The sequence below is a fragment of the Nilaparvata lugens genome, chromosome 3, assembly GCF_014356525.2.
Source record: "Nilaparvata lugens isolate BPH chromosome 3, ASM1435652v1, whole genome shotgun sequence".
Classification (NCBI taxonomy): Eukaryota; Metazoa; Arthropoda; class Insecta; order Hemiptera; family Delphacidae; genus Nilaparvata; species Nilaparvata lugens.
The window spans coordinates 55,121,414-55,143,821 of NC_052506.1; the positions used below are offsets into that span (position 1 = coordinate 55,121,414).

At 34.4% G+C, this 22,408-nt stretch overlaps 1 protein-coding gene and 1 non-coding gene across 2 annotated transcripts in view; one reads left to right on the forward strand and one right to left on the reverse strand.

Annotated features, from left to right (window-relative positions):
• LOC111049748 (mitoguardin) overlaps window positions 1–22,408 on the reverse strand; it is a 244,274-nt gene that overhangs the window by 161,760 nt on the left and 60,106 nt on the right. The gene's annotated exons all lie outside the window — the stretch shown is intronic.
• Trnap-agg lies at window positions 5,460–5,531 on the forward strand. Its single transcript has one exon. It is a non-coding gene; the product is annotated as a tRNA-Pro (tRNA).

The following is a 22,408-nucleotide window of genomic DNA, read 5'->3' on the forward strand; positions in this document are numbered from 1 at the left end:
GAAATTCCGTACCGAAATCATGTATCGCATGACCACCTTCCTATTTAAAAAAAAACAAAGTTGCATTCAATGTGGCGGATTCAAGATGGCAGACCAGATTTTTGAAGTCATAGTAAAGTGGTATTTTCATTTTTAGTAGGATCCCCAATCACACCCACCGTCAAATCACCTTTATATATGAGATATTAAGCCGTTCTCGGACTTTTCACCCACTCTGTATGTAGTACAGAGTGTATAGTCGACTATAGTGTAGTGTCAGACTGTATAGTCAAATAAAGGCTTCCTAGTTTCTTAGTGCCCTGATTTGTGAACTTTTGAAAATACTTTAATAGAAATGTTATCAATACTAGATAGATAATTAGTGTATTCCATTTGAAAATACTATTTATCATGTTTAAACAAATGTAATCTTGATTCAGGATTGTAAGTTGACTGCACATTCGACTAAAATAGGGGATAAAAGACTTCGGTGGATTAATAATATCCTTATGTATTTTATATTAGTACATCCCAGGTGAAGAGATGTTTACAGTATAATAAAATTACTCTACTAAACTAGTAAATCTACTGGAAATACTGAATAACATGAATTCCGAGAAGACGAAATTTCGGTGACAGAATTTAAGAAATCATGCATTACACACATCATAAAACTGTTACTCTCCATCCCGTAGTTTCGACTAACAATAACAGCCAAACCCAGTGTAAACCCCAAATAAATAATAAAGAATCACGAAATCCGGTCGTGAAATGCGCATTATGTCAAAGCCATGCTCTGAGCTAAGTCCATGTTATGTTGGGCTACTACGGTCGTTATGGTCATAATCACAATTGTGAGTCAGCAATAATGACAGCAAAGCGTGACAAACCACACGAGGTGGCCATGACTGCCACGCCAGACTGCTTTATGCACGTACGCACACACACGCCCACGCGCAAGTGACGCAATGCAATGTGCCAAAAAGCTCAGGGCTGAACTCCAGCAGCCTCTGGTTTCTGGTCAAGAGTCCAAAGTTATTTGTTTTATCTAGCAATCTGGCTTAAGATATATTTTGGCAGAGCACACAAAGTATTCTGTGATATATAATAATATTGAAGAAACATGTTAGACTTCTTTCTTTCAGTGATTACAGTACCGGTAATAAGAGTATGTGTGTAAATTTCACGTACATTACTACAGAATAGCGTTTTTTATTTTTTATAATTTGAACACTTATTAGTTTGTATCAATCTTTGGAAATATATTTCAAGAATTGCAAAAACCCTGTAACAAGATATACTGATACAAAATGCAGGAGTGGCATCAATTTGTAGGAAGAAAAAGGTACTAGGTTTACCTATCAATGTTCCTCCATCCTCCTTAGCCTATACAGATTGGGTGAAAAGTTCGAGAACGGCTTAATATCTCATACACAAAGGTTATTTGACGGTGGGTGTGATTGGGGATCCTACTCAAATTGAAAATACTACTTCACTATGACTTCAAAAATCTGGTCCGCCATCTTGGATCCGCCATATTGAATGCAACTTTATTTTTTTTAAATAGTAAGGTAGTCATGCGATACATGATTTCGATACAAAATTTCAAGAAAAAAAGAATGGCGAAAACCGCATATCGATATCTCAAACCGTTCAGAAGATATTAACATTATTAATCAATACTATTCAAAGCAGAAAGGAGAGAAAAAAGTCCGAGAAAGACTTCATATCTCATACACAAAGGTAATTTGATGGTGGGTGTGATCAGGGATCCTACTCAAATTGAAAATACTACTTTACTATGACTTTAAAAATATGGTCCACCATCTTGGATCTGCCATATTGAATGAAACTTTATTTTCTAAATAGGAAGGTTGTCATGCGATACATGATTTCGATAAGAAATTTCAAGAAAAAATGAATGGCAAAAACCGCATATCGATATCTCAAACCGTTCAGAAGATATTCACATTATTAATCAATATCATGCATATCAGAAATGAGATAGACATAAGTGGTATTGATTAATAATGTAAATATCTTCTGAACGGTTTGAGATATCGATGTGCGGTTTTCACCATTCATTTTTTCTTGAAATTTCGTATCGAAATCATGTATTGCATTACAACCTTCCTATTTAAAAAAATAAAGTTGCATTTAATATGGCGGATCCAAAATGGCGGACCAGATTTTTGAAGTCATGGTGAAGTAGTATTTTCAATTTGAAAGGGATCCCCAATCACAACCACCGTCAAATAACCTTTGTGTATGACATATTATGCCGTTCTCTGACTTTTCACCCACTCTGTATAATAATCAGACTAGGATTAGATTTTTCATTCTCCTCAATATTTTTTCTTCATAAAATATTGGAATTAAAATCTCACAAGTTTGATTAGTTTGAAAAATAAATATCTTTTATAGGCTATCGTAGACTAATGATTAGATAGTGCTCATTATAGTAATCATCATTAATGAATAGATAATATTTTATTCATTATAGTACCGTATTTTGGTTTAAGGAATAAGGATCTGCAATGAATGCTCAAAAAAGGTAATAGAGGGAAAAGATTGGGAGAAAATGTTTGACCCCGCAGTTCTGTTTAAGGTAGTGAGGAGGTAAACATATCAAAACTCCCCATCCCTACCCCCTGTGCTAAGGGGGTGATGGTGGTTTTAAATAGTTGGATTTTTCAATTTTTGCTCACACGTTTATATCTTGAGAAAAATACGTTGAAATGACATAACTAATATTCAAAAATGAAGCTTGATAAATCTCTACAATTTTTGTTTAGTAGACTTTTGTGATTTTCCCAACAGTTTTCGAGATATACGCTCTTGAAAGTGTGAAATTGTTAAAATAACAGCTTTTCATTCAATTTTTTGCTCTTTCAGGGCGGAATCTCCATCAATGCATCGTAAAAATGAATGCTTATCGTAGATTTATGGAACATTGAATTCTCTTCAATTTGATGTATTATTTCACTATTTCATGTTCCCCTTTCATTGTTATAGCAAATTCATTGTGTGGAGGTTAAATTTTCAACTCTGCAACAAGTCTCAATTTAGCAGTTCCACAGCTTTAACAGACGGGCTAGAGATGTGCATTTTTGCTTTGTTTACCTCCCAACTAGTTCTCATTGACATTCAAATTCAAAAATTTTGTACCAGACATTTCCCTCAAATTTCATTGTCAAATGATCAATTGTTACAGATTTGAAAATTTCACCCACTACATTGAATCTGCTATAACAATGAAAGGAAGATATGAAATAGTGAATGAAAACATCAAATTGAAGAGAAATCGATGCTCTACAAATATACGATAAGCATTCATTTTCACGATGCATTGTGTATTTATTTATTCATTTGTTGATAGAATTACAAATCATATGAATATGATCGGGACAGAACAACAGGCATAGCCCAAAACTATTCTGTTCCCAAATTTTGATGAATAATAAAAATAATGTCAAAAAAATAGGTTATGCTCTTACTGAAAAAATTTAAAGTTCAATTTCTGTCCAAAAACATATATGAGCTAGACATTTTGAATTTAGAATGATTAAAATACCAAATTGTAGTCAAATATTGCACTCAATATTACCGCACTTTGAATAAATTAAGTTATTTCAGAAAATTTTGAAGCCAAAAAATACACAACTTTCTACTAGGCACAGATGATAGATGATTGATGATGATTGTTGGTGAGTGATATGCCCTGAAAGAGCAAAAAATTGGATGAAAAGCTGTTATTTAACAATTTCACATTCTCAAGAGCCTATATCTCAAAAATTGTTGGGAAAATCACAAAACTCCATACTGAACAAAAATTGTAGAAAATGTAACAAGCTTATTTTTTGAATAGTTAGTCATGTCAGTTGAACGCATTTTTTTCAAGATATGAGCGTGTAGGAAAAACATTGAAAAATTCAACTTTTGAACCACCCTCATCCCTTCACAAGGGGTAGTGATGGAAACTTTTGATATGGTCACCCCCTACTGGTCCCAACAAATCTGCAAGTCCATAATAATTGTTTTCAAAACATTCCCTCTCCAAATTCCTTTGTCAATTGGTCTATTGTTGCAAAACAGATTTCACACTCCAACACTAAAGCTGCTGCAACAGTCGAGGTCAAAAATTGTCTTCCAAACTTTTCCCTCTATAACCCTTCGTTGACTGGACTAAATGCCGTGTGTTGCGAAACAGTATCCAAGGAGTGTGGAAGTGCAAATAAATGTCATTAGTTTCGTATGAGAGGTTTTTTTTGGGTGGGGAGTGTATGAGCATAGCCTCCTCTAATAATGTATCAGAGGAGGCTATGGTATGAGTCTACGAATAGGGGCGCAAAGGAATACTAGATTGAGGCGCAGTCAGACTAGTTACGCCGCTGACCGGGGGTTGTGGAGGGTATGCAATAGACCTATTGGTTTTTGATGAAATATTAAGAATAGAATGGAATGGAGTCGAATTTTACTTGTCATTCAATTGTTTATAAAAAGTAGTGATTTTGAAGAAGGCCTACTCATTATTATTCTGATAACAAGCTAGAATGCTCAAATTTTGGCTCCAATAAAGCACTATTCCAAGCAACTTTATAGGCTTAGTTTTAACTTGATACACAATTTTTTTCAAATTTACTTGAGTATTGAAACTTGCATTGTTTTTCAGGGGGGGGGGGATAAAACTTTCTTTTCAAATATTTGAGGGATGATGTGTCCCTCCTGACAACGGTAGAAACTACGCCCGTTCATCATAACTGTGAAATTTTCGTGGGTACTCTTTAGAAGAAGCTGCTCGAGCTTTGTTTAAAGATATGCATGAAACTGAATAATCTATAATCAATATATCTTATATTGCTCTATTTCTTTATAATAATAGATGGTAAAAAGGGATCTAACTTTGAAGTGCTATCTATAGTTTCTCTATCCCCTGCTATCCAGTCCCTACCAGACCACTCGTCTCTGTTTATATAAGAAAATAGCTCATTGTTATTTTCATTGCTATTACAATGCTATTATCTTATCCCTTTATATTTATCGACTTACATAATAGTACAATATAACGAAAATATGGTATTAGGTGCAAATTTTTGTGGCTGCCCCAGCCACAAAAAATTCAGGTTCCATTTCGGGGGGGGGAGTACATCCCACCCCATATGCGACCATATCCCACCATCGTCGTAACCTTCCCAGATAAAGAAAGGAATCGTATACAAATTGCATGTACGTGAGAAGGTCAATGGATTCTACAGCTAGAGCGAAAGCATACCAGAGACAACTGATACCTCAGTACCTTAGATACCTTAGTACAGTAGTATCTTCTCTCTATGATACTACCAGAGAAAACTACTGTATCCTATCAATGATACTACTCATCCTGTCATGTTTAGATGAAAATGTAGGAATAAAATGGTAATGGTCGCAGTGAACAACTTTCACTACTTTCATGTAGTTCATCTGAGAACTCGGACTAACATGGCTCGTTGGTCTAGGGGTATGATTCTCGCTTAGGGTGCGAGAGGTCCCGGGTTCAAATCCCGGACGAGCCCACTTTTTTTGTCAAGTGAAATCAATCGAATATATTATTTATATAATCAAAGAAAAATAATCACAAGAATTGAACTTATTTCAATCAAAATTCAAGTGTTACTATAATATATTATAGTAGAATAGTCGAAAGTACTACCTTTAAATTTATCAGCGGTATATTTTATGCCATATAACAATAATCGTATTGTCGATTAGGTAATTCTGGAATTTGCTCAGTTAAATAACCTAATTCAACCATGGTTGAATTTTATAGACGTATGTGCAAATATCAACTGTCAACTATAGGTAGGCATACAGTAGTTATGCATTTGGGAGAGAGATATCCAACAAGCAATACTCAGCCTTCACTGAAAAATATGTGAATTAAATAAAAGGTTTCTTCGATTTTTTTTTAATTTTCCATTGGGTATTCCAATTAATAAATAGTTCAATATTTAATTATAAAATTTCATCATATTTATATATAGTTGAAATTTTGTAGATATGAAAATATGTAGATATAAATTTTATTTTATCTCTTTTTCATAATGAATTTTACTTTACAAAATTGTATTGTTTGAAAATTTATTTTATTCAATCATTATTGTTCAATTACCTATTCAATACAAATTTGAGATCTTTAGATAAATTGAACCTATTCTGTAACGTATTATGTAACAAAGCAGTAATAGGCTACTCAACGATTAATAAACTACATATGATACAACATATTTCTACTTATTTTCATCAATTAAAAAACCACAGACATTCATTATAGACCATATTATCAGATATTGAACCCCCATAATTTACATATATTGACAACTAGACTAAAGTATTTGACTTGCAAATGACCTCTTCTAAACAGATAATTATAACCTTTACACCTCCACATGCTGAAACAAATCGATTAGATGAAAGCAAAACATTACTGAAGGCACAGAAACCATAATTTTACAAACTTGTTATTTAAATCAAAGCAATTTGAAGGTTTATGTCATCGCACCGGTTTCTAGTTTCATAAATTGTGGCTTTACTCCTTCAACTGCCAAACGGTGTGAGACTAAACACAATAATTGAAGTCAAAAAGTGGTTCGCAGTTTGGTGTCTCAAAGGTTTTTGTTAGCAGTTTATGGTTCATATAGCATGACTGTAACGTACATTGATGGGGCTAGGTGCCCAACAAGAACACACCAACTCACAAAGAAATATATGTTATAATGAAAATAATATATTTCGGTAGAGCAAATCTTTCAAACCAATGGAACACAGCCAAGTCATAAAAGCTTCAAACGAATGCCATAAGATTGCATCATTCAAATTCGACAGAGCAACCTCAAAACAGAACATGAAAATATGTTTATTCAGCATCCAGCACTTGTCAAAGAACAGGTTTTGAGTGAAGCAAATCGCCAAAGTCTGTCACATAGGAATTTTCAACGAGTATTTATTTGAGAATTATGATAAGCAAAGACCTGGTCAAGGTTTCTAAAGGATGAGAAACAAGGTATTTCACCTCAATAGCTCAATTCTATTGATAAAAATACATAACATCTCCAAGATAAGGACTCCAGAGTTTCTGAATAATGCAAATGTGAGAATTATGTTAACCATTCCATAATCTTTTCTACCTTCTAATTTCCTCCACCTCGCGTTTTCCTTGTATTTTCATTCAATTTCCAATAACAGAGCCACTCCTTCATCAATCTTCATTTATTTATTCATAAGCAAATACAATCCATGTAAAAAACAACAGGCATTTGCCCAAAACTTGTATTAATTATTTCACCACTTTATAATCTTTTCCATCTTCATCAACCACGTTTCCTCCTTTCTCTTTCAATTTGCTCAATTTTCCATCAACTTGATTCTTCTTCATTCAACCTCCTCCTACTTGATACCTCCTGTTATCTATAAGTCATCAACAAACAATGCAATAATCCATTGCTGACATCCCACAATAACTTGAAATCACACTATTTGAATTATTCAAAATCAAAATCATTTCAATTTCATGAAAAATACAATTAATTTCTCTGAAAATTGCTCCTCTAATATGAAAGTAGCCAGTCATCAGAGGATAAGCAGATACAAAACAATACAGAACTTTCAATAAAGAAGTATTTCTACTGAATCTGTAGCTGAGTAACATATTAAATAACATATCACTCAATAAACATAATGAATGATATGAATAACCTAGCTGATTTCATAGATATATTTATTCTCAATAAATGAAAGCAACAATACAGGAACAGAATACAGGCTAACAAACAATTGTGTATTTCACAATGGTTTTGGAAACACATAGCTCTGCTCGAACAAGTCAATCGTAGTTAAAGACTCAATACTTGAACATAAAGATAAGAAACAAAATATTACAACTAGAGTTGTTTTGCTTATGGAAGAAAAGTTTTTTCAAAAAATGGTCTTCATTAATCCACTTACCAATCCTCAACAAAAAATCTAGAATATTCAATATAATAAAGACATCAATTTATCAAGAATAAATGATGCAGGGTTATTAATATTGAAATTTGAGATAAAATCTCTACTACATGTTAAACAAGCTTTCAAACCACTTGTTCATCTGATACAAAACCAGTCTACTAACTCATTACAACACAGCATTAGATCTTGTCTGTATTGTCAGGGGATGTGAACAAATTACCAGTTTCATATAGCATGGAAGTGATCACATTATTAATAATCCTGTCTTTTCACTTGTAAGTACTCCGTTGAACATTGCTGAGCATTGAATGATTATGATCACTCGTTCAAACAAATTACCAGTTTCCGAGGTAGGAATTAATCATATTATTAATAATCTTGTACGTCCACATCCTCATGTGTTTCAGTAAACATTGTTGGAGATTAAATTATGGTCGTTTAATGAATATCCAGACTTAAACTAGAAGACGTGAGGATACTTAGCAGTAATGATATCAGTTTCAATCTCATGAGACCTCCCATTGGGTTTGAACGTGAAGAGAAGGGCCTGCTCTAAGCAACCAGCACATAGCCTCCTCTAAGCAACCACATAGCCGCCTCTCAGTCTGCTGCCAAATGGTTGGTTTTCTCCCATCGTTAGGTGTCCAACATCTGATATCTTCTTCCCCTCACTCCATAAATTCCAGCACACCTTTTCCACGGGAGTTTTCTCATCAGACGCAGCCCTTCCTCCCGCCACAACTCCTCATCATGAGTGCTCCAGTCACTTCATTTCTTCTTCCTTATCTACTGAATGTCTTCCTCAACTATCTTGCCATTATCGAAACCAGCTCATTTCTCTTTTCATGCTCCCAACTGCCATCTAATACCTTCTACTTTTCTTGTTGTTTGTTTACCTGTAAGTTGGATACTAATGTAACAATATCGCAGTAATGCAATATATAATTATTGAACTTCAATAAGAAAAGAATTATAAACTATCTAGACTTCAATAGAATTATAGATACATGAATTTTGTGATAGTTGAAAGCGTCCAATACTCATTTACAAACAACTACGTACATTGACTATGTGAGAGATCATATGAGGCATAAGATCATATTATGCACTCAATCTATTGTAATCACTTGCATTGTAATGGATCTATAGAATGCCTTGTAAAGCAATATTCTAGTAGCAATGTAATTATTAATTAATTATTAATTATTAATGTTATTATTAATATAAGTCCTGAATTATATTAAAATAGACCTTTTACCTGTATTTGTAATCTGGAAACAGGCACTCAACACTTCAAGGTATAGAATCTAATATTGCTAATCAAACAATAAAATAGAAAGAGTACAGTGTTATATTATTGACTCTGCACTGTAATACTTGACTTTTTTGACAGATATATCGGAAAATAATTTGAATAATTGAATTCAATTGTTATACTCGAATTAATTAAATTCACACTTTGGAACAGTTAGAGAAGGTGTAGTTTCTAAAGATTTTCCAATAAAAGTGTTACATTAATAGCCTATAGTTTATTTCAGGACCTTCACTTCAATTTATGAAATATTAAGACATGCTTGAAAGTGAAAATCTGTACCACTAAATTAATCAGTGTTGTTTTTTTGTTATTCTCAGATGTCATAAAATCCAAGTTATTTATTCTGTGTTGGGAGAAAAATGATGATGCGTAGGTCCTTTATCGCTTCTTGTCAGAAGACATTCGACTCGCGTCCATATTTCATGAACGCGCCCCAATTTCATGATGAATCACGTTGTTTTTCTCTCTTGCACTTTCTTACGCTTCTTGAGGGCTTCCCAACTTCTCATTCGAAACTCATGGCTGTCCATAGCAGAGCTGAGTAGCATCAGCATCCGTACTTCTGGATAAGTTTTCTGCGCTGCGCTGTGTGCGTGCCATTGTCGGCCCAATTCAATTAATCTTCGCCTTGAACGACGTGAATTCGATGTCCTTAACTCTCTCACACTCATTCACTGTCTCTCTCTCACTCTTCATTTTCCTCTCGTACTCTTCATACGTTTTTCCTCAAAGAAATTTCTCTTTCTCCGACACCATCTCCTTATCATCACCACATCGTTCTTATTTTTCTTCTGCTAATCCACTACTTTTCTTTCTCCTTCTTCTCCTTTGCTTTATTCATTTCTTCCTCTTCCTCTTCTAATTTCTGCTACTCCTCCTCCTCCTTCTCTTTTACTTGATCCTTCTCTTCCTCGATTACTCCTTCTCCACCCGCTCATCACCACCACATCCTTCTTTTCTTCCTCTCTATCATCTACTCCCTCCTCCACCACCTCAACCTCCTCAACCACCTTCTTCTTCTTCATCCTTTTCTCCTTCTTATCCACCCCTACTTTCTACTCTTCTTCCTCCCCCTCCTCCTCCTCCTATCGTCCTGGGTGATCCATTTCAACGTTGTACCTTGACCCAATTCAGAGTTGGAATCGTTCCAGAAAACTAGCCATGGGCTCGTGTTATGAAGAATGCCGTGAAAAATTGACTTGTTATCATCCAATTGACTTGTTCTCCCACTGATTTTTTGTATTTGCGACGTCTTTATGATACTCGGGTCAGTTAGATCTATTTCAGAAGAAAAAACGGTTTCTGGCTGGGTTTTACAACCTTAAAACCAACTAGACACCGTATGCCTTATACCTTTTTGATTTAATTATTGAAAAATAAACCAAGAGTAACATCTACCATGTTTAACAAACTCCCAACCGATTAGCGGAGAAAATATGAGTTGCACTACAGACTACATGCACTAAATGCACGTTCAATGTAGGTACAGTAATTACATACTCGCTGGCTACAGAATGGTAAAATTATAGATTAGTCAGGAGTGCTTAATTACTGCAAAATAATGTAGTAAAATTTCATTATTAGAGAATAAATTACTCAGGGGTAAAATGGCGGCTATTTAAAAATGATCTATTTTCGACTGATATTGCGAACAAATAAATAATGTACGGTGAAAAAAGATAATTCAATACAAGAAATTGAAAATTTATTCAGCTTGCAAAATTTATTATTTAAGTAGAATTCCCTGTAATGATTACTGTAACAAGAAATAAAAATGGATAATAATATGTTTAGCATAATCTATAGTAGGCACATGTATTGTTTCAGAGATTTGGAACAATTAAATTTAGAATTTGAATAATTGGTGTTTTTTTGCAACGAACAACCTTACTACACTCAACTTGAGTCACAAAGCAATATATTTTTATATCCCAAATAAAGTTCTGCTCTTGAAACTTACAATTACAACTGGAATGAATTACAACTGGAATGAGATTCCCAAATCCCATCTGCTAATATTGAACAACGGATAATCCAGTTTTTCCATCGTCTCGCCCTCCAAACAACTAAATAAATCCTACTGAACCGTATCAGGTCATTAATTTTGAAAGGACACTTTGTCTTTCCTCCGAGAATGGGCAAAAAACCAGAAGCTGCGTTGTTCCGCTTTAATCCGCCTTCTGTTTCCAATTTCTTGAATGAAATTCTCTTTATCTTTTCCTTATTTCCTTCCTTCTTGTCAACAGTTGGAAAAAAAACTCACCCCAATTTCTACTTCTTACAAATTTCATGTGCAATAAAGTCAGCAGGGTTCAAGACGATGGTTCTCTCTGTCTGAGAACAAGACTTTTCAGATGACAATTCAAACATAAAGGTTCAGTGTGTCAGAATGAGTAGATAAATCCAAGTTGATAGTACTTGATGAATTAGATTAGCAGATACTATCTATTTTTCGCTTCAATGATCGATACAGTAGATGCAGAAGACTGAATTAAACTTGACGCAGGTTCAAACTAAAGTTTCTACTTTTATTCTACTATGCAATAAATATTAAGAAATTTCAATTTGCTTCATTCACTCCTTTACTTTTACTAAATTTTCTCCAATTTTACGTTATTTACATATTCATCAGTTCTCATTCAAAGCATTTCGATTGATCAAATTTTCTACTCGAGATTTCAACATTTTAATTTATCTCATTTAAATTCACTTGACAAGATTCCAAATAGAGCCAAATTAGAATTCATTTTCATCAGGAATAATCTATATCTTTCATCCGTGTCTCGGGCAATAAATCTTCGGTATGCATATTTTCCACACCCTAAACGTTGATATAGCACTCCGTTAATTATTCTTATTCCAGTCAGGTTTCAAAATGTGTTAAGAACTATTCTAATGAATTCAAACATCCAAATTACACAAGTCTCGCAAGGTCTGGATATAATTATGTAATGGCGAAGATATTTAGATACATAAATGAGACTTACTAAACCGGCTACCTATAAAAATAATTCTCGATTGATGAGTTTAGTGACTAGATATTAACATGCATTTAATTTCAATATGTGTTTGATTTGATAAATTTGTCTCATTGATACGGTATTTATTCATCTTTCTATAAGCATATCATACATCGAGTAAATTATTAATATTGTAACTACCAATCGTATTTACATATTATGAGTTTTTCAATTTTTGGAACAAAACATTTCAGATGTAAATGAAAAACATCTCAACATCGATTTCTTACTTCCCAATTTGAAAAGTCCCACTATAATCATTATTTTGCTAGCAATTTATTTTTTATTTTTTGATCAACCTATTTGTTTTCATGGTACCAAAAACCAAACTAGACTCGCTAAAACAAATTATTTCCACCACAATCAAGATGTAAACTGAGGTCAGGTAGAAAAAGTTTAACGACAGCTTTTAAATCCAGCACATGAATCAGATTAGACTACAGGAGAGCACGGCCTGGTCGAGACTTGAAAGAACTGGAACTTGTTGTTTTTAAAACAGTAGAAACCAGAAATTATTAGCTTTGTTGTTAGTGGGCAGAGACCACAGATTATAGCCGAAAAATATGTGGACCACAGTCGACCGGATACCGAAGTTTATGGAGGCACTAACGAAAAGCTTGTTGTAAGCTACAATGAGCGCGCGATTCGAAACCGAAACAAACATTGCCATAAACGTAACAACAGTGTCAAAAGGCAGGGCGCTTTCCAAACAACACAATAAAACAAATATACACCATCACCAGCTTCAACTGTTGGCCTGCTGTGAACAGTGTGTATAGAAGAGTATAGAGTAGATACACCCCTATACACTCTGGCTGTGAACCTTCGGCAAAAGCGTTACGTTTGATGTTGACACTCGTTATCCGTTTTCCGCAACATCGGGAAATGCGAACCGATTCCTTTTCACGACATGGAAAAACTGCGAGGACTTTCGTCTTACAAGCTTTCTTCTTGTAGCCGCCTCAAGATCAAGTGTGACTCAAAATGTAACTTCTTATCAGATCAATCTTCTACCCAGTGCAGATACCCAGAGTACCCAGTACTCTGTGGTAGCAGTTGAAGTACTGATGAAGAAGTCGAATTTCAAATCTATTATAAGCGGTAGTATAAGTGGTACATTGAAATTTAACCGGATTTGGGTAACCAGCAATATGTATATTAATTATAACTAGTAGTTCTGTGAAAGTAGACCTCACGCAGTTTTCTCATCCACAAGTATCTAATGACACCTGTTCTAGTTGATTCAGTTTAATCATAATTACTCTTAAAAACTGTTATTTGTTTTCTCCAAGATCAAAAACTCACTTATGTTATTCAACTCAGTTCACGTTTGAATTTGTATCCCATATGAAAATGTATCCAGTTTCGTGATAATCTTTCCATCTGATAAAAATATTTTTTAATTATTTTGAAATATATTTTTTTTCAATCAAGAATACTAGTAGTTCTGAACAGTAGACCTCACGCTGCATTCTCATCCACAAGTACCTGATTGAAATACAGCAATAGACTGGCTTCTCCACACATCTGTGTAATCACTTGTCAGCTGATTTATGATGAATAATTCTATAGTCTGATTTTTACTCTAATATTGGCGTATGAAAGAGGCTCATTTTTCCTTGTATATTATCCTTGAAAAATTTCCAAAAACCTTGTATATAATATATGTCGACGCGCAATTAAAAAAGGAACATACCTGTCAAATTTCATGAAAATCTATTACCGCGTTTCGCTGTGAATGCGCAACATTTAAACATTAAGAGAAATGCCAAACCGTCGACTTTAATCTTAGACCTCACTTTGCTCCGTCAATTATAATTTCTTCAGCATTATTCAGTTCATTCAATAATTTTTATTGTTTTTTTCATTCACCTATTGAATTTGTTTTTCAAATGTGAGAATATTGATGCTGATGGGCACGCATCATAAAAAATATTGAACCTTATAGAAATAGACACGGCCAGACATCTGTGTAATCCACTTGTCAGCTGATTTATTATGAATAATTCTATAGTCTGATTGATCCCATCTTCAAAGTAGATTATATATAGTGATATCTGAGTATGGAGGAATTCATTTTATTTTCATATCATCCTTTAAATGCAAAATTTCAAAAAACCTTGTGTATACATCGACGCGCAGTTGAAATAGCGCAAAGTGACAGTTTGTTGCACCGAAAGAAACGTTTACGCACGAGCCGTAGGCGAGGGCGGAATGGTTTCTTGAGTGCAGCAGAGGAACTTCGCGCACTTATTTCACATTGAATTTTTCCTACAGTTACCATTGAATATGAGAAGTGGTTGATTATGGGTAAAATGATGGCTGAAATCCATCAAATGTTTGTCTGTTTAATTTTGTTATTAATAACAACTTTAATTTATTTTTCCTACACCTACTGCTAAAGTACTTACTTTACTCCCTGAAACATAATACTAAAGTGTCACTTTTTCGCTCTCGGTAGTAAAAAACAGAAAAACTCCCTAGGGAGGAAAAGTGACTCCATTTGAATAACATGGGAAGCATCTCTATTTTAAATACTTATATTGTAAATTGCTTCCTCATCTGAGCTTAGACCCTCTAACCTATTACAAATTGTTATAGTTTACAAATTGTAATAGGTTAGAAGGTCTAAGCTCAGATAAGGAAGCATATAGAGTAGACAGTCATTGAGCCAACTAAATTCAATACCTCAACCAGATTTGATCAACATATGAAATATATGTTTGTATGATAAAATTATTACAAACTTCATATCACTATACTAAACAAATTTATAAATATTTTTTTTATATATTCCATGCTATTCAAAATACCAGCCAACGAATATTCCTTATTAACTAATCAAATTTCAAACGGGAACTTAATCATAGTTGTAGTTGTGGCGGCCATTATTGTTACAACTTTTGCTGACAGGTAGCGCATAGCGCAGTCGGCGGAGAACTGTGATTACAAGCCAGCCCAGCTGTTTACTTTTTAGATTATGTTGTAACACATTGTTTGGTCACATACGTTTTTAAAAATTATTTTATTTGCAGTTTTTTAAAAAAATGTAGGTGGAGGAAAAATGTTGTGTATATCACGAGTGAAAAATGTTTTTTCTCCCTCAGGAAAATTTTTGCCCTCGGCTTCGCCTCGGGCTTCAACTTTTTCCCTCTGGGACAAAAAACAGCACTTTTCACTCTAGATATACAAATAACTATTAAACTTGATAATCCAATTGAAAATTAATAATCGATAATTTATTCACATTAAAAATTAAATTAATCCAATTAATTTGAAAATTTGAATAATTTTGAGTAAATCTTAATTTCTAAATAATTTTCAACCAATCAATTTATGAATGAAAAAAAAAATTATTTGGATTAATGAATAATTAATCATATTCAAAATGTATAATTTAATGAGTTCTCATTCTTGTTTATTTGAAAATCAGAAAAAATATAGATAGAACAAATTCGCATTCAAAATACACGCCAACAATGTCAACAGCTGATTGGGATGGCTGCAAGATAATACGCAAAGTATTAAGAGTACGCAAAGTAATACTTTGCGCACTAGAGCGGAAAAGTGATTCTTTACGTTCTGTAATCAGTGCAGGAATGGTCACCTTTCAAGGTAACTGTAGGAAAAAGGAATACTCCTGCCAAATCTCATCGAATTCTATCCGTTTGGCCGAAATCGCGTTACATACAGACAGACAAAAGCAAATTGAGCAAACATAGACCCCTCACTACGTTCGGTCAATTAATATTTGAAGAAAGGTATCAAAATATTGATGTGGTGTATTCTCCACCATAATGTATCATTTAAATGGCGTCTTCTTCCGTGATCGAAAATTGAATAAATAACCAAATATATTATCAATGGATCGTTTATTAAGCTCTTCAATGAAAATTAGATCAATTTGAGCACTTATAACTACAGTAACTACTTATAACTACAAGTCAATCTTCAAATTAAAATATTGCACGTACAAATTGATTGATTTACAGCTCATAATGGAAACTGAAATTGATGAAATTAAATATTTTGAGAAACCTAAAATAATTCGAATGCTAATATTTTTTGAACAAATTCTCTGAATGGGTATGTACCATCCCCCAAACCTTCTGGCTTTTGAAAAAAGCCTTTTTCTGATTTAGTTAAAAATAAAGTAAATGTTAACGACTGATTATTTCAATAAGAAAGTAATATTGCTGTAGACATAGCCTCAGTTTTTAAAATCAATCACTCGTAGTATGTAACAAAGACATAGCGTGGATAACAGGAACACTGAAATTAATTAAGGAAAGTATCAATATAGCAATGAGTTTTTAGAGTATGAGGTTTTAAAATTAGAGGGCAACAACTTACTAGAATTTGAAAACAATATTTCCCTTCAATAGTTAAAACACAAAAAGCAATGTTATTGGTGGATATTGTTCCAGTCAATGAAATGGCGTCAATATGGCACGTCCAATCAGATAGCTTTTCACAAAAAAAGAGAAAATGGCGGATTTATAGCGCCATTTCTACTGACCAAACAAGCCAATTTTTGAAAATGCGAGTGTTCTACAATGAAATTTCTACTTGTATTTTGAAGATATTTTTCACTGCAGTGAGAATAGATATCCGAATTGAATCTCTTATTAGGTAGAACCATAGAGAAAAAATAGCATAAGTTATTAAACTTACGCTATTGTTTCTCTATGATAGAACTTTCACTTAATTGTAAATGTTCATGTTACCATTATCACCAAATCGATATCAATGTTCATTGTAGAATGCCAATATTGCTATAAAACCTATAATTGCTATTTTTCTAGAAAACTTCAGATCAAGGTTTTTATTTTCATGTCTTTGCACAAAATCTAATCTGTTATCAGACGGTTTATTCACTTTCTATAATTGACGAGAGGCGTTACATAAAACGTCTCCAATTTCTTCAAACTTCAAATAAATTGTAGGATCATCACATGAGTTTATCTACATTGAACTAGATCGATACTGTGATAAATATTCACAAACTAAGATGGATTGACTCAAGGGAGCTGGGGGTTGATGATTGAATGCCGTACTAAAAATTACAATAGTTTAAAGGAAGGGGAAGTTTGAAGGTTAGCGGCGCGGCGAAAAGTTTCAAAGTGTTCGTTTCACGTCAGTTGAGAAGATGAAACAAGAGGGATGAGCTGTCAGTGGAGTGTCGGAGGGGGGGGGGAATTAATTGGTGAGGTGGCGGGGCAAGTGAAAATGCATCCGGAATGTCAAGACTTGAAAGGGCGTCAAGAAAAGGGACAGGCAAACAGCAGTGAAGTCGAGATCTCTCCATCTTATCGCAAGAAGATACTGTAGGCCTAGTGTGTTGTACGGTATAGCAAAGAAGGTGCGACTTTATCGATTATCAAAGCGCGGCAGTGTTTGCTGCCTCCAAGAGGCCTGTCACCCCCACTTGCCTCTCGCAAGCCCTCTCTTGGTTACAATGTGTCTTCTCTTCCTTTATAGCAACAACACAGAAATCTATTCGAGTATCCCCTCAGCACTTCAGGGGGAAACTGTTTGCATTCCCCTTAAAATGTGCGGTATCGACAGCAGAGCCTTCGAATTTTGGGTATCGAACACCCTTCCAAACACAAAACCAAAAGCTACCTCAACTCTTCCTCTCAGAGTTCCTCCATCTCAAACTATTACACACTTTCTCCCTCGCTCTCCTTCAATCTACTCTCTCTGAATCCATATTATCTCACTGTTGCTCTCTCGATACCCATCTCGAGTCATTTCAACTCCATAAACGGAATGAGTAATTAGTTTGAAACTGTCGGGCAGGCAGACAGCCGCAGACCTAAGTCAAACTCAAGAGTCCGATTCTGGCAATTGAATGAGTTAGAATCGGCAAACTTGGTTACAAATCTACATCTGTTGTGTCAATAAGGTGCGCTGTGATTTAATGCCTAACTTTCCATGGTTCAACTATTGAAAACAGTTCATGTTGCATGTGTTCGACTGTTATTTTGTAGCTAAGTTGAAAGTGATTATAAATCGTCTCTTAAAAATCTGGTGTGGCGCACTCACACAACTTTCCTTGCCGTTATGAAAATTGATCACCTGACGCTAGTGCTCCCGCGCAACTCAAGTCTGCTATTTAAAGATCTAAGCCAGCTGGTGACAGGACAATAACGCTGCAGACACACGAAGTCTGCTATCTCTTCATAGTGAATGATTTAATAGAATCAACAGATGTCAACATTTTGCAATTTAATAATCTTATTTTCTCGAACTTCGAGCTTATTTTCAATTTTAGGTGAAAATGTTACTGAACATTAATTGAAGAGATTTTCATGCTCAATCCTTTCCACTTGAAATTTTTTGTTTAAACTGTATCTGATAATTGGGAATCTAAAATCAAACTTTGCATGAATGGGGTGCAGCTCCTGAAATGTGGAGCTACAGAGGTGCAGCTACAGATATGGGACTTGTGGTAGTTGATAGAGCTTATCGATGACTATTTTAGGTATAAATTTGATCAAAATCGTTGGAGCCGTTTTCGAGAAAATCGCGAAAAACCCTGTTTTTGACAACATTTTCGCCATTTTAGCCGCCATATTGAATTGCATTTGATCGAAATTGTTCGTGTCGGATCCTTATAGTGTAAGGACCTTAAGTTACAAATTTCAAGTTATTCCGTTAATTGGGAGATGAGATATCGTGTACACAGACGCACATACACTCATACACATACCCACACACACACACACACACACACACACACACACACACACATACAGACCAATACCCAAAAACCACTTTTTTGGACTCAGGGGACCTTGAAACGTATAGAAATTTAGAAATTGGGGTACCTTAATTTTTTTCGGAAAGCAATACTTTCCTTACCTATGGTAATAGGGCAAGGAAAGTAAAAACAACAAAGGAATGTCGTCAATATTAATCATGAAAGCTAATATAAAATGAGATATGAGAAATAGTGGAAAGTTATATAGATCTCATTAAACTGACAAATCTTTCAAGATAGATACAATACGCAACACATATCACACATAATTGTATTGTATTACTGACATTAAGGTATATCTACACTCTCTACCTACATTTACGTAACTTTCATAGCTTGTCTTGTTGTCCTCTGGTAACAATACAGAAAATTAGACTACCGTTATAGATGAAACATGAAGACCAGAAACAACAGAAACCAAAACAATAAGCAATAATGGAGCTCATCTGAGAGACTTGTGCCTGACCTTTTAAAAGATGATAAAAAAGATAATTTTGAATAAAATTTAGAATTTAGAAATAGGCCGACACATCTAGAAAATACCTGAGTCTATACCTAATTCATGCAGGTGAACGGGCTAGAGTCAAGAAAACTTCAATTAATCTTGCCATGCCTGATTTACTAGGTTTCTACTATAAACTAACACTACACTTTGAAATAATTGAGAAAAAAATACAAACAACTTCAATAAACATTGGCAACTAAAATCGAACAACAGAAACAACAATTTCATGTTACTTTGTTGACATTCTTCATCTGATTCGGGGGCGCATTACTATCCCCGTTTAGATAGCAATACGTCACAAAACCAAACAATATCAGTCATAAAATGACAAATTAATTTGAACATGAAATTACTCAAGAAAGAAAAGCCCGTTGAACCCAAATTTCGTCGATAGTAACCCATATAACCCATTTCATAATAATTTTGAATCCCCACTTTTGATTGACATTCTCGAATGAACCTTTGTTTCACTACACTGCACTTTCGTTGGTCTGTACGTTGCTTTATCGTCGGGGTTACAGTACCTTGTTTTTGGCGGTGAACTTTACCGGTTGAATTTGGCTTGACGGCGACGTCCTCTTACGTCCCTAGACCTGTCGTCTGAACGGGTGTCTTGAAGCGGTGTTACATAAAGTTGCGGAACCAAAGGGGTGGTACATGAAGTTGGTTTGGGGACACACATGAACCGCTGTAAATAAATATATTACAGCATTAATTTCTAACTCTTCCTACAATTCATCAAAAGCTAAAACAGAAGTTATCTATTTATTACAATTAATTAAATTCTCTCATTCTATTCGAATCCTCATCTTATATAGATTTTTATCTTTAAACTACTGATTCTTTGTATCAGAATTAATGGATCTTTCTTCACAAATAATTCAAAAGTTCTGTTATAATTTAATGAATTAGCATTCAGTTAAAAGCCTTAACGCCATGAGAAAACACAGTCAGAAAAATATAAAATTGAGTCTTAAACTCAATATGAACATAATCTTAAAAATTCCATTCCAATTTAAAGGCTATCTTCCTGACTTTCAGCAATACTCTACGATAATATATCTCCAGAAACAATAACTCAAATGTAACGTAACTGAAAACTTTCTATACTTCTTTAGAAAAAAAATTTATAATTATCTTCCATCACTAATAAAATCAAAAGGATTATTCTCAATCAATATCATTAACTTGAAAAATAACAGGCTTTGTTAATACAATACTCTTATGGAAGTTTCAATCAATTAAATTCCCTAAATTATATTTTAACCTTATTTTACGTACCTTAGCGGTTATTTGAAGAAACAATTATTCGTACATGATGAAGAAACACAATTAAACCTTTCAGGACATGGCACTACTAGAAAATTTAAACTTTAATAAAAATAAAACTAGCTCCTACATTAATTAATGATATAAACTTGCCCAAAAACGGCGAAACATAATGACTACATCTTTACTCTTGTAGTGCTCCTAGCAAAGTGTCCTCCGAAACGTAATCTGGTCTCGCGGCTGGGGAATCACTACTGTATTTAGAAACAGGTCTCCTATTGGGCGAAGGGAATCAATTTGACCAATCGTCGCGTGGCTTCTAGAGCCTTTGGACCAAATAGTAACTGCAAAATCGGTAGTTTGTTATAATTTCAATGCTTGCTGTTTTCCAACTTATTGCACTCTATGTCGCGGCACAAAGGCTAAGTTTTAGAGATAATTCCATAATCTACATTCCTCGATGACTCGGAGCCACAATTTTTAAATATCTATCATGGGAAACTCGAAGTCATGGCCGTTCATAATAGAGAGAGAGGAAATAATTTATTTCGCTAACTCACAATAATGGCTCTAGTCTATTGCGTATTAAATTTACTATTATAACTTGGAAAAGGCCTGAATTAAAATTATAATCTATACAGAATTACTTCAGACTTGGGATGGACATGCGCAGAAGAGAAAGCATACAGCGGGAGGGATACAGAGGCGCGATGTTACCGTCCTGAACCGGCCAGCGTTCTCCAACTTCTAGTAACTGTTCATGTGCTCATGTTACACATGCGAAGTTTCCTGTCTGAAAGCGGTCAGACGACTGACAAATTGGCAACTGTGCTTCTACCTATGACTCTATTAATCACTGTAATTGGGTGATCTCCCTCCATTTCTCTGCGCTGCATATTCCTCCAAGTCTCAAGTAAATTTGTACAGACTATAGTGCTCGGCACACTCCCCCTCCTTACGGTGTGAAACACGCAAAAAGAAATCTAATCAGGATATGTTACCATAGAGGCATTCTGTGTAATTTGGAGAGTCAAATTTCTGGATTGATAGTAGGATCAAATTTGAAGTGGGCCCTCTTCAAAAGAAATCTCTTTAATCATTCCGAAATTCAGCAAAATGTATAACTAATTGAGATTTGTGGCAAGAGTCTTTAAAACTGTGGCAAGAGTCAGAACAAAACAATATGAGCGTGTCCACTTTTTAAAGTAGGTACTAAAGATGGACCGAGTATAATAATCTTGAAAATTTCAATCACTTTATTGAGTCCCTGGTTATTTTCTTGGCAAACTCTAACAAGGGAAAACATTTAAAAGACATCATAGTTTTAATTGGTTCTATGTTACTCTGCTGTTGTAAAATATTAAGTACGTTGATTATAATAGTAAAGGATGAAACTTTTTCACTCTGCTGAATGTATTGAAATCTAACTATCATTACTATAGAGTTGAGAGTGCAACATATTTTTAACAATATAAAGCAATTCAATAGGCAATACTATTCTACATAGACTACGATTCAAGGATAACAATGGTTGAAACTGCAACGCTAGCAAGCCATCGGAGAGCAATGAC